The sequence below is a fragment of the Ovis canadensis genome, chromosome 21 (genome assembly GCF_042477335.2).
Source record: "Ovis canadensis isolate MfBH-ARS-UI-01 breed Bighorn chromosome 21, ARS-UI_OviCan_v2, whole genome shotgun sequence".
Lineage (NCBI taxonomy): Eukaryota > Metazoa > Chordata > Mammalia > Artiodactyla > Bovidae > Ovis > Ovis canadensis.
Genome location: NC_091265.1, coordinates 20,408,256 through 20,422,085, shown reverse-complemented (window position 1 = coordinate 20,422,085; position 13,830 = coordinate 20,408,256).

Genomic DNA, 13,830 nt, shown 5'->3' with positions numbered 1-13,830 from the left:
TTTCAACGGTTTAGCTATCTATCCCTCTGCCAATCACGCAGTCTTAATTGCTTAAATTTAGGTATGTAAAATTGATAATGTGTCTGTGTGCGTGTTGTTTCAGTTGTGTCTGACTCTTTGTGAGCCTATAGACCATAGCCCTCCAGGCTCCTCTGCCCATGGGATTCTCTAGGCAAGATACTAGAGTGGGTTGCCATGCCCTCCTCCAGGCGATCTTTCAGATCCACAGATGAAACTCAGTTTTCTTATGTCTCCTGCATCGGCAGGCTGATTCTTTACCACGAGCACCACCTAGGAAGCCCAAAGTTGATGACAGTATACTGCAAACTCTGCTGTATACCATTTCATTTCTGATGTTAGTAGTTTGTGTCTCTTCTCTTCTCTCCGTTGGTCTTGGTAATTTGTCAATTTCATCAATCTTTCCAAAGAACTAGCTATTTCATTGATTCTCTATTATGATTCACTCTATTGGACTTTTGTTTTGCTTTGTTTTGCTTTTATATTTCCTCTGGGTTCTAGATAAAGACCATAACTAGACAATAAAAACCATAATTAGATAGCACCCATTTTGTCAGGCCCTTTAATTTTCAGGGAACCTAAGATAACATCCCTTCCTAGGATGGCTTGAATCTGGTGATTGATCACACAGAACTGGACAACACAACTCAACTGGAGAAAATCCAAAAGGGCCATTTTAACTTTAGTGCTTCCTGTGGTGTAATCCAAGCATGGCATTGGGTCTACACTGAAGTTTAAATTTTGGAATGCCCAATCCATATTTCTTCTCTACCATCTAGAGCTGTCCATAAAGGCTTCTGTAATAAATATATTTTGTGATAAAGTCCATGTCAAAGTCTTTTTGGTGAACCCAACCTGTCAAACAATTTGATAATAGTTGTCTTTTAACCAGAGTGGCTAGTCCAATTTTCACTTTTCAGTATTGATATATATATATTTTTATTTTTGCCGTCCTAATTTGTGCTTTCAATTAATCTGCTTTCTCACTTTCATGTTGCCCTATTTTGCCTTTTTTTGGATGATGCTGTTTTCTTCTTTTTCTTTTTGTTTGAGAGATAAGAAGTCTTATTCTATTATTTTCCCTTTGTCAGTCTGATATTTACATTATTTACCTATTCATTAAGCAGTTATTCTGTTTTTTTGATTTTATAGGGTTAAAAATTCTAAAATTATTTAAATTCATTTCTCTTCTATAAAGTATTATGAGGAAGTAAAGGCACTATTACTTTGATCTTTATGTAGCCACATATTCATTATTTTAGTTTTCTCAATTTCAATCTTGGAAAAAAGAATTACTATGCTTTTATAAGGCAACATTTGTTTACTTTATACCCATATTGACCAGATTTTGTTGTTGTTGCCATTCAGTATTTCTTTAACTTCTGAGAATATCCTTCTTTAATCCTTATGCCTTTGGCTGAAGACATCTATTGGAGATTCCTTTAGCAAAAACTGGTTGATAATAAATTCTCAGCTTTTACTGGTTTAAAAATGTCTTTACTTCACCAACCTTCTTGAAATCTAGGTACACAATATTCAGTTCAGTTCAGTTCAGTCGCTAAGTCGTTTCTGACTCTTTGCAACCCCATGAATAGCAGCACGCCAGGCCTCCCTGTCCATTACCAACACCCGGAGTTCACTCAGACTCACGTCCATTGAGTCCGTGATGCCATCCAGACATCTTATCCTCTGTCGTCCTCTTCTCCTCCTGCCCCCAGTCCCTCGCAGCATCAAAGTCTTTTCCAATGAGTCAATTTGTCTCATGAGGTGGCCAAAGTACTGGAGTTTCAGCTTCAGCATTATTCCTTCCAAAGAAATCCCAGGGTTGATTTCCTTCAGAATGGACTGGTTGGATCTCCTTGCAGTCCAAGGGACTCTCAAGAGTCTTCTCCAACACCACAGTTCAAAAGCATCAATTCTTCAGTGCTCAGCTTTCTTCATAGTCCAACTCTCACATCCATACATGACTACTGGAAAAACCACAGCCTTGACTAGATGGACCTTTGTTGGCAAAGCAATGTCTCTGCTTTTGAACATGCTATCTAGGTTGGTCATAACTTTTCTTCCAAGGAGTAAGCATCCCTTAATTTCATGGCTGCAGTCACCATCTGCAGTGATTTTGGAGCCCCCCAAAATAAAGTCTGACACTGTTTCCACTGTTTTGCCATCTATTTCCTGTGAAGTGATGGGCTATTAGGTTGACACCTAATATTTTCTTTCAGCACCATGAAGGTAGTGTTTTCCTCCATTTTGCTTATATTATTATGTTTGGAAAGTCAGTTTAATTTACCTTTTTGTCTAATTAATGTTGTTATTTTAAGTTGTCTTTGATATTTGCAGTTTGATTTAGACACATTCATATAGTTCTTCTTTAACACATGCTTAAGATTTATTGGGCTTCGTTGTTTTCATGATTGATGTTTTATGATTTTAGAAAACTATCATCCTTTAAATGTATAGCTTTTTCAGAATTAATTTGATTATTTTAAGGTGGTGGTAACTTTTCCATAAAATTAAGAAGGAAAACACAGATTTCCCAAATGCCTACTCACATACATGTGCACTGCCTCTCCCATTACCAACATCTCCCACCAGAGCAGAACATTTGTTGAAATTGGTAAATCTGTTCTGACACATCATAACTACCCAAGCTTCATGGTTTACTGTTCACTCTTGATGTGATCAATGCGATGATTTGGACAAATGCATAATGACATTTATGTAACAATATGACACCATGCAGAGTATTTTCACTGCCTTAAAAATCCTCTCTGCTCTACCTGTCCACCTCTCCCTGCCTATGCATAGCAACCAATGAAACTTTTATCATCTCCATAATTTTGCCTTTCTATAATGTCAGATGGTTGGAATCAAATAGTATGTAGCCTTTTCAAATTGGCTTCTTTTACTTAGGAACATGCACATGAGGTTTTTCCATGTCTTTTCATGACTTAATTGCTCATTTCTTTTTTAGGGTTAAATATTATTGCATTTTTGATATGTACCAGGTTTTATTTTTTCCATTTGAAGACAAAGTACAGCTCATTTGGTTCCAAGTTTTGGTAGTTAATAAAGCTGAAGAAATATCTCAGGTCTTTATGTAGACACATTTTCAATTCTTTTGGATAAAAACTAAGGAGGTTGAATGTTGGATTGAATGGTAAGAATATATTTTCTTGTATAATAAACCACCAGGCTCTCTTCCAAAATGTCTGAACCATTTTTTCACTAACACTGGTAGGAAATGAGGGTTTCTGATGATCAACTTCTCTGCCAGCATTTGCTGTTTACAGAGTCCTGGATATTGATTTTTCTAATAAGTATGTAGTGGTATCCTATAGTTGTTTTTTTAGTTTAGGGTTTTTGTTTGTTTGTTTTTTGGCAACAACACTTTTAATATTCAGACCTTGGTTTCTAAAAACCATTATTTACTTTAAAACAGCAACAATAACAAGACCTCCTTGGAGGATGGCTAATTCCAGGGCTGGAGAAGGAAAAGTACAGGCTGAGCCTGGAACATATTTTTATGCCAGCAAGTAAGGAAGTCTTCAAAGAATGATAAGAACATATCAAAATAACAGAGAAACCAGCTTGAAGAAGTTCCCACAATAATCTGAACATCTAAACAAGTAATGACAGTAAAAGACTATAAGCGTTGAGTAAGAATCCATGAGTCTAAACTGGCATAAATGATGAATGAAACAAATACATGAATGAATGGGCTAGAAAGAGAAGCTTTTTTTAAAAATTTTCATTTCTGAGTGATATATGTATGTATTTATTATTTTTAAATTTTATATTGGAGTATATTGATTAAAATGTTGCATTAATTTCAGGCATACAACAAAGTGATTCAGTTATACATATACATGTATCTATTCTTTTTCAAATTCTTTCCCCAATTAGATTGTTACAGAATACTGAGCAGAGTTTCCTGTGTTAAAGGGCAGATCCCTGTTAAAAATAGCAGTGTGTACACATCAATTCCAAACTCCCTAACTATCCTTTCCCCCAACAGTCCCCCTCCTAGGAACAATAAATTCATTCTCAAAGCCTGTGAGTCTACTTCTATCCCATAAACAAGTTCTTTGGAATCATTTATTTGAGATTCTCACATTAAGTGATATTATATATTTGTCTTTCTTTCTCTGATTTACTTCACTCTGTATGACAATCTCTAGGTCCATTCATGTTGCTGCAAATGGCATTTCATTTTTGATGCCCCAGTAATATTCCATTCTATATATGAATCACCCCTTCTTTATCTGTTCCTTTGTTCATGGACATTCAGGTTACTTCCGCATCTTGCCTATTGTAAACAGTGATGCAATGAACACCGGGTTGCATGAACCCTTCCAAACCATGTTGTTATCTGGTTATTTACCCAGAAGTAGGATTGCTAGGTTATATAATAACTCTATTTTTAGTTTCTTAAGGAACCTCCATACTGTTCTCTATAGTGGCTGTGCAAATTTACAAGTTAACAGTTTAGGAGGATTGCCATCTCTCCACATCCTTTTCAGTATTTACTGTTGGTAGATTTTTTGACGATGGCCATTCTGACTTTCTCTCTTCAATTTCTTTCTTCTGTGTCTTATAGATTTTGGAGTACAGGTCTTTGTATACTTGAATCGGTTTATTTATACATAATTTATTATTTTTGATGTGATGATAAATGGGATTATTTCTTGAATTTTTCTTTCTGATGTTTGTTGTTAGTATATAGAAATGCTTAGATCATGAATTCCTTATTGCCAAATTCAGACTGAAATTGAAGAAAGTAGGGAAAACCACTAGACCCTTCAGGTATGACCTAGATCAAATCCCTTATGATTATGCAGTGGAAGTGAGAAACAGATTTAAGGGCCTAGATCTGACAGACAGAGTGCCTGATGAACTATGGATGGAGGTTCGTGACATTGTACGGGAGACAGGGATCAAGACCATCCCCATGAAAAAGAAATGCAGAAAAGCAAAATGGCTGTCTCAGGAGGCCTTACAAATAGCTGTGAAAAGAAGAAAAGTGAAAAGCAAAGGAGAAAAGGGAAGATATAAGCATTTGAATGCAGAGTTTCAAAGAATAGCAAGAAGAGATAAGAAAGCCTTCTTCAGCGATCAATGCAAAGAAATAGAGGAATAGAACAGAATGGGAAAGACTAGAGATCTCTTCAAGAAAATTAGAGATACCAACGGAACATTTCATGCAAAGATGGGCTCAAAAAAGGACAGAAATGGTATGGACGTAAAAGAAGCAGAAGATATGAAGAAGAGGTGGCAAGAATACACAGAACTATACAAAAAAAGATCTTCATGACCAAGATAATCACAATGGTGTGATCACTCACCTAGAGCCAGACATCCTGGAATGTGAAGTTAAGTGAGCCTTATAAAGCATCGCTATGAACAAAGCTAGTGGAGGTGATGGAATTTCAGTTGAGCTATTTTAAATCCTGAAAGATGATGCTGTGAAAGTGCTGCACTCAATATGCCAGCAAATTTGGAAAACTCAGCAATACACTCAATATGCCAGCAAATTTGGAAAACTCCACAGGACTAGAAAAGGTCACTTTTCATTCCAATCCCAAAGAAAGGCAATGCAAAACAATGCTCAAACTACCACACAATTGCACTCATCCAGCATGCTAGTAAAGTTATTCTCAAAATTCTCCAAGCCAGGCTTCAGCAATACATGAACTGTGAACTTCCAGATGTTCAAGCTGGTTTTAGAAAAGGCAGAGGAACCAGAGATCAAATTGTAAACATCCGCTGGATCATGGAAAAAGCAAGAGAGTTCCAGAAAAACATCTATTTCTGCTTTATTGACTATGCCAAAGCCTTTGACTGTGTGGATCACAATAAACTGGAAAATTCTGAAAGAGATGGGAATATCAGAGCACTTGACCTGCCTCTTGAGAAACCTATATGTAGGCCAGGAAGCAACAGTTAGAACTGGACATGGAACAACAGACTGGTTTCAAATACGAAAAGGAGGAAGTCAAGGCTGTATATTGTCACACTGCTTATTTAACTTATATGTAGAGTACATCATGAGAAACGCTGGACTGGAAGAAGCACAAGCTGGAATCAAGATTGCTGGGAGAAATATCAATAACCTCAGATATGCAGATGACAGCACCCTAATGGCAGAAAGTGAAGAGGAACTATAAAACCTCTTGATGAGAGTGAAAGAGGAGAGTGAAAAGTTGGCTTAAAGCTAAACATTCAGAAAACTAAGATCAGGGCATCTCGTCCCATCACTTCATGGGAAATAGATGGGGAAACAGTGGAAACAGTGTCAGACTTTATTTTTGGGGCTCCAAAATCACTGCAGATGGTGACTGCAGCCATGAAATTAAAAGACGCTTAGTCCTTGGAAGAAAAGTTATGAGCAACCTAGATAGCATATTGAAAAGCAGAGACATTACTTTGCCAACAAAGGTCCATTTTGTCAAGGCTATGGTTTTTCCAGTAGTCATGTATGGATGTGAGATTTGGACTGTGAAGAAAGCTGAGCACTGAAGAATCGATGCTTGTGAATTGTGGTGTTGGAGAAGACTCTTGAGAGTCCCTTGGACTGCAAGGAGATCCAACCAGTCCATTCTGAAGGAGATCAGCCCTGGAATTTCTTTGGAGGGAATGATGCTAAAGCCAAAATTCCAGTACTTTGGCCACCTCGTGCGAAGAGTTGATTCATTGGAAAAGACTTTGATGCTGGGAGGGATTGGGTGCAGGAGAAGAAGACCACAGAGAATGAGATGGTTGGATGGCATCACGGACTCAATGGACGTGAGTCAGAGTGAACTCCAGGAGCTGGTGATGGACAGGGTGGCCTGGTGTGCTGCGATTCATGGGGTTGCAAAGAGTCAGACACGACTGAGCGAATGAAGTGAACTGAACTGATATAGAAATGCAATGGATTTCTGTGTATTAATTTTATAACCTGCAACTTTACCAAATTCATTGATGAGCTCTATTAGTTTTCTGGTAGCATCTTCAGGATTTTCTATGTGCAGTATCATGTCGCTTTCAAATAGTGGCAGTTTTACCTCTTCCTATATAACTGGATTCCTTTTATTCCTTTGATTTCTTTTTCTTTTCTGATTGCCATGGATAGGACTTCCAAAACTTTGTTGAATAATAATGATGAGAGCTGGCCCCTTGTCTTTTCCTGATTTGGAGGAAATACTTTCAGTTTTTCACCATTGAGAATAATGTTTCATTTTGTTTAATTTTCTGTGATTGTAAATTCTGTTCAGCAGGCTGCAGAGTTGCAGTTCTTTTTGCTTCTGCTATCTATTCTCTGGTAGATGAGTGTATCTATGAAGGTCCTGCAAGCTTCTTGATGGGAATGACTGGTGGTGGATGGAAATGGGTCTTGTCCTTCTGGTGAACAGGGTTGTACTCATTAAAACTTTAATCTGCTTGTCTGCTGAATGGGTGGGGTTGTGTTCTCAACCTGTTTGTTGTTTGGCCCGAGGCAACACAGAACTAGAGCCTACAGGGTGTTTGGTGGAGCTAATGGAGGCCTCCAGGAGGTCTCACTTCAATGGATACTTCCCAGAACTGTTGTTACCAGTGTCCTTGTTCCAGCAGTGAGCCACAGCCACCCCACACCTCTGCCAGAGACCCTTCAGTACTAGCAGGAAGGTCTGGCTCTGTCTCTTATGGGGACACTGCTTTTTACCCTGGGTCCTAGAGTGCATGAGACTTTTTGTGTGCCCCCTGAGAGTGGAGTCTCCATTTCCCCAAGTCCTGTGGAAGCCTGTGATCAAACTTGACTAGTGGTCAAAGCTACATTTTGTGCACTGCCCACCCAGTAGATATGGGCTAAGTTTATTGTGATTGCTCCCCTCCTACCATCTTGCTGTGGTCTTCTGTTTGTCTTTTGATGTAAGGTACCTTTTTTTGGTAGATCCCAGCTGTTTTATTGTCAATGGCTGTTCAACAGTTAGTTGTGATTTTGGTGTTTTCTTAAGAAGTGGGTGAGCTTGCATCCTTCAACTCCACCATCCTGAGCACTCTTGTCTTACAGTTGTTTTAATTTGCATCTCTCTGATGACATATGGTTCTGGACATCTTTTCCCATACTTACTTAGTATCTACATATCTTCTTTGGTGAAGTGTCTGTTAAAATGTTTGACCAGTGTTTTAAATCAAGTTGTTTGTTTCTTATTACTAAGCTTTTTGAGCTCTTTTTATACCTTGGAAAAGAGTACTTTATCAGATGTGATTTTTGAAAAAAATGTGTGTTCTCCCAATATATGGCTTATTTTCTCATTCCCTTGACATTGTCTTTTGTAGATCCTAATTTTTAAAAATTTTAATGAAGTACAGCTCATGTTATTTTTTTTCACAGGTAATGCTTTTGTTGCTGTATATAAAATATTTTTTGCTATACTCAATGTCATTTAAGTTTCATCCTATGTTATCTTTAGTTCTGTGATACAGGTTTCACTAATTTTTTGAAGGATGAAAGGTCTGTGTCTACATTTTATTACTTTGGCATATGAGTGTCAAGTTGTTCTAGTACTGTTTGTTGAAAAGGCTATCATTGCTCCATTGTATGGCCTTTGCTTCTCTATCAAAAATCAATTATTTATGTAGGTATATTTAGGGACTGTTCATGGGGTTCTCAAGGCAGGAATACTGAAGTGGTTTGCCATTCCCTTCTCCAGTGGACCACATTCTGTCAGAACCCTCCACCATGACCTGCCTGTCTTGGGTGGCGCCACAGGGCATGGCTTAGTTTCATTGAGTTAGACAATACTGGGGTCCTAGTGTGATTAGATTGACTAGTTTACTGTGATTATGGTTTCAGTGTGTCTGCCCTCTGATGCCCTCTAGCAACACCTACCTTCTTACTTGGGTTCCTCTTACCTTGGATGTGGGGTATCTCTTCAGGGCTGCTCCAGCAAAATGCAGCTGCTGCTCCTTACCTTGGATGAGGGATATCTCCTCACTGCTACCCCTCCTCACCTTGAACATGGAGTAGCTCCTCTAAGCCCTCCTGCGCCTCCACAGCTGCTGCTCCTTGGGCGTGGGGTAGCTCCTCTCAGCCACTGCCCCTATGCAGAGTACATCATGAGAAATGCTGGGCTAGAAGAAATACAAGCTGGAATCAAGATTGCCGGGAAAAATATCAATAACCTCAGATATGCAGATGATGCCACCCTTATGGCAGAAAGTGAAGAGGAACTAAAAAACCTCTTGATGAGAGTGAAAGAGGAGAGTGAAAATGTTGGTTTAAAGCTCAACATTCAGAAAACGAAGATCATGGCATCTGGTCCCATCACTTCATGGGAAATAGATGGGGAAACAGTGGAAACAGTGTCAGACTTTATTTTTTTGGGCTCTAAAATCACTGCAGATGGTGACTGAAGCCAGGAAATTAAAAGAAGCTTACTCCTTGGAAGAAAAGTTATGACCAGGCTAGACAGCATATTGAAAAGCAGAGACATTACTTTGCCGACTAAGGTCCGTCTAGTCAAGGCTATGGTTTTTCCAGTGGTCATGTATGGATGTGAGAGTTGAACTGTGAAGAAAGCTGAGTGCCGAAGAATTGATGCTTTTGAACTGTGGTGTTGGAAAAGACTCCTGAGAGTCCCTTGGACTCCAGGAAAATCCAATCAGTCCATTCTAAAGGAGATCAGCCCTGGGATTTCTTTGGAAGAAATGATGCTAAAGCTGAAACTCCAGTATTTTGGCCACCTCATGCAAAGAGTTGACTCATTGGAAAAGACTCTGATGCTGGGAGGGATTGGGGGCAGGAGGAGAAGGGGACGACAGAGGATGAGATGGCTGGATGGCATCACCGACGAGATGGGCATGAGTTTGAGTGAACTCCAGGAGTTGGTGATGGGCAGGGATGCCTGGCATGCTGTGATTCATGGGGTTGCAAAGAGTGCTGTGATTCATGGGGTCGCACAGACATGACTGAACAACTGAACTGAACTGATTTAGGGACTTTATTTTGATCCACTGAACTATGTCTGTTTGTTTACCAATATCAGACTGTCTTCAGTACTATAGCTATATAGTAAGACATAAAGTCAGGTTAGTGCTAATTTTCCAACTTTGTCCTTCTCCTTTAATGTCATATGAGCTATTCTGAGTCCTTTGCCTCTCCATATAAACTTTAGAGACAGTATGGCAATAACCACAAAAAACTTTCTGGGATATTGATTGGGATTATACTGAATATATAGATTACTTTGGGAAGAATTGGTATCTTGACAAAACTGAGTCTTCCTATCCAAGAAAATGAGATATCTCTCCATTTATTTAGTTTTTCATTCATTTTATCTGAGACTTTGTATTTTTCTCATGTAGATCTTCTAAGTATTTTGTTAGATTTACATCTAATTAATTAATCTTTTGTTATACAAATATATATTATATATATATATTTCTCTTGTTTCTTACTGACATTGTTAGAAATGATTAAACTTTGTACATTAACCTTGTCTTTTAAATTTGCTTAAGTCACTAATTACAGTTCATCCTTGAACAAAGCATGGATTAGGGTCACAGACCTTGGGCACAATAAAAAATCTGCTATAACCTTATGTCTATTGTCTGAATTTGTGGTTGTGCATCAGCAGATTCAGCCAACCACAGTTCATGTAGTACTGTAGTGTGTATTAAATGGACCTGTACCTTTTATATGTTTAAAATAGTACATATAATATTAGTTTCAGTTGTACAACATAATTTGACATGTGTTGATATTATAAAATGACTACCACAGTCTAGTTAACACCCATTATTGCATAATTGATGTGTTTTTTTTTTTTTTTTGCCTTTTGTAGTTTTATTAAAATTTGCTTATCTTATTTTTGGCTGCACTGTCTTTGCTGTTGTGTGCAGGCTTTCTCTAGTTTCTGAAAGTGGGACTACTCTTCAGTTATGGTGTGTGGACTTCTCATTGCAGTAGCTTCTCTTGTGGAACACAGGCTTTACGGTGTGCAGGCTCAGGAATTGTGCATGGAGACTTGGTTGCTCAGCCGCATGTGGGATTTCCTTGGACTGGGGGGTCAGACCGGGGTCCCTTACATTGCAAGGGAGATTCTCAACCATTGGGCCATCAGGGAAATCCCTGTAGTTTTGAGCATTTTATATGATTCATCTCCTCTTACACTAGTTATACTTTATTATTTTTTATTATTATTACTTTTCTTAGTGGTTTCCTCCTTTATTTTTAAACTATTATCTCACCAATTTTCTCTCTATTATCTATGGAATCTCCAATTAGATATATAATGAGATTTTGTACTCTCTATTCATTGCTCCTACTATTTCATATTAAAACAGAAGTTTTAAGGTACTTTGTTTTTCTGTGATAAATTTCATGTAATTTTTAGGCTCTATTATTTTGAATAAATACTTCACCCCTTAGTGAAATTTATTTATTTTGAAACTGTCTTTGTCATTTAAATTTGTAATTTCTACATTTTTTTAATTCTATAAATTCTCTTAGAAATTATTTTAAAATCCACTCATTTTAGTAGTATCATATATCATGTTTATATTTTCAATTTCCTTTTATTTGTCTAGACACACTTAAAATATCGATTTTTGTTCTGTGCCTGATCATTTCAATATATGGAATATTTGCAATTCATATTTTGTGTTTGTTGTTTCTGGTGCTTTTCACTTCTGGTGACTTTATTTTTTCCTTTGGTGGATTTTGATTGTGAGCTTATGTTACTTTAATGGGCTTTCCTGTTGACTCAGTCAGTGAAAAATCTGCCTGCAACATGGGAAACCTAGGTTTGATCCCTGGGTTGGGGAGATTCCCTGGAGGAAGGCACGGCTACCCACTCTGGTATTCTTAACTGGAGAATCTCCATCAACAGAAGAGCCTGGTGGGCTATAGTCCATGGAGTCAAAAGAGTCAGACATGACTGAGCAAATGAAGCAGCAAAGCACATATTACTTTGATGTAATTAATGTGTCATTTTTGAAGACATTTATTTATTGGTTTATTGTTTGCTTTTACCAGAGTACTGAGGAGTCTAGCGTAATACTAATCTTTTTTTTTTTTTCACTTTTAGAAGTATTGCAAATTTCTGGTTAATCATCAATAACAAGCTTGATATTATCTTCTATGAGAGCTTAATTCTCCTCTTGATAGGATCAAGGTTGATACAGTCTAATGTCTTACTGTCCCCTTTAGCAGACTTATTTGAGAATCTTCTACTAAACTTCCCATTTGAGGTTTATCCTCTTCACTCTCCTGTGTTGGCATTAAAGCTGAAGCACCAAGTACCTGTGATTGGCAAGTTCTTCATCTTGAAAGCTCCCTTAAGTGGTGGCTTACACTTCAGAATTTTGCTTTCCCTTCATTTAAGATGTCTGTGGATACCATCCATTTCTGCCAATGAGAAATATCAATAACCTCGGATATGCAGATGACACCACCTTTATGGCAGAAAGTGAAGAGGAACTAAAAAGCCTCTTAATGAAAGTGAAAGTGGAGAGTGAAAAAGTTGGCTTAAAGCTCAAAATTCAGAAAAAAATTCATGGTATCTGGTCCCATCACTTCATGGGAAATAGATGCGGAAACAATAGAAACAGTGTCAGACTTTATTTTTTGGGGCTCCAAAATCACTGCAGATGGTGATTGCAGCCATGAAATTAAAATACGCTTACTCCTTGGAAGAAAAGTTATGACCAGGCTAGACAGCATATTGAAAAGCAGAGACATAAGTTTGTCGGCTAAGGTCCATCTAGTCAAGGCTATGGTTTTCCCAGTGGTCATATATGGATGTGAGAGTTGGACTGTGAAAAAAGCTGAGTGCCAAAGAATTGATGCTTTCGAACTGTGGGGTGTTGGAAAAGACTGTTGGACTGCAAGGAGATCCAACCAGTCCATTCTGAAGGAGATCAGCCCTGGGATTTCTTCGGAAAGAATGTTGCTAAAGCTGAAACTCCAGTACTTTGGCTACCTCATACAAAGAGTTGACTCATTGGAAAAGACTCTGATGCTGGGAGGGATTGGGGGCAGGAGGAGAAGGGGACGACCGAGGAGGAGAGGGCTGGATGGCATTACGGACTCAATGGACGTGAGCCTGAGTGAGCTCCGGGAGTTGGTGATGGACAGGGAGGCCTGGCATGCTGCAATTTATGTGGTCTCAAAGAGTCAGACTTGACTGAGTGACTGAACTGAACTGTACTTTTAAAAAATTATTATTTTCTTGGGGTTCCAGTGGCAGTGTAGTCAAGAGCATTAACAATGGAAGCATACATAGTAGTCAGAGTTTGCATTTAGTTCTTAAACCCAAGAGAAGTATTTTTAGATTTATGTCAATATTATTGTAAATATTTACTCAAAGATAATGAAGTTAAAGAGAGCAAAGCAGTATATTATTCTCTACCCACTCCCACTCTGATACTTAAGTTATATTAAGTATGATATCACAGTGTATGTAATGGTGAAACACAGCTTTTGCCTTTAACATATTTGACCAGAAACTCTTTTTTAAAGCCTCACATGTAATATCTTACCAAATATCTATTTTGAAGTTATATACTGAGTTATACTCAGAAAAGACCTAAAGTGACATTATAATGATCAGAGAAAAGAATCCCAATGTTTCCAGTTCAATTGAATTCAGCAGATATAATTAAGTTGTGAAACTTAGAAAAGCTGAGCTTTCTGACCCTGGAGCAAAGATCAACTATCTTTTATGAAAGCTATTCAGAAAAGGAAGCTCTTATACATATATTCTATCTGCTACATGAACATCTTTTCTCTGATGAGGAAACAAAGTTTCTGTGGCTCATCAAAGGAGATAAAACCATATTCTTTCT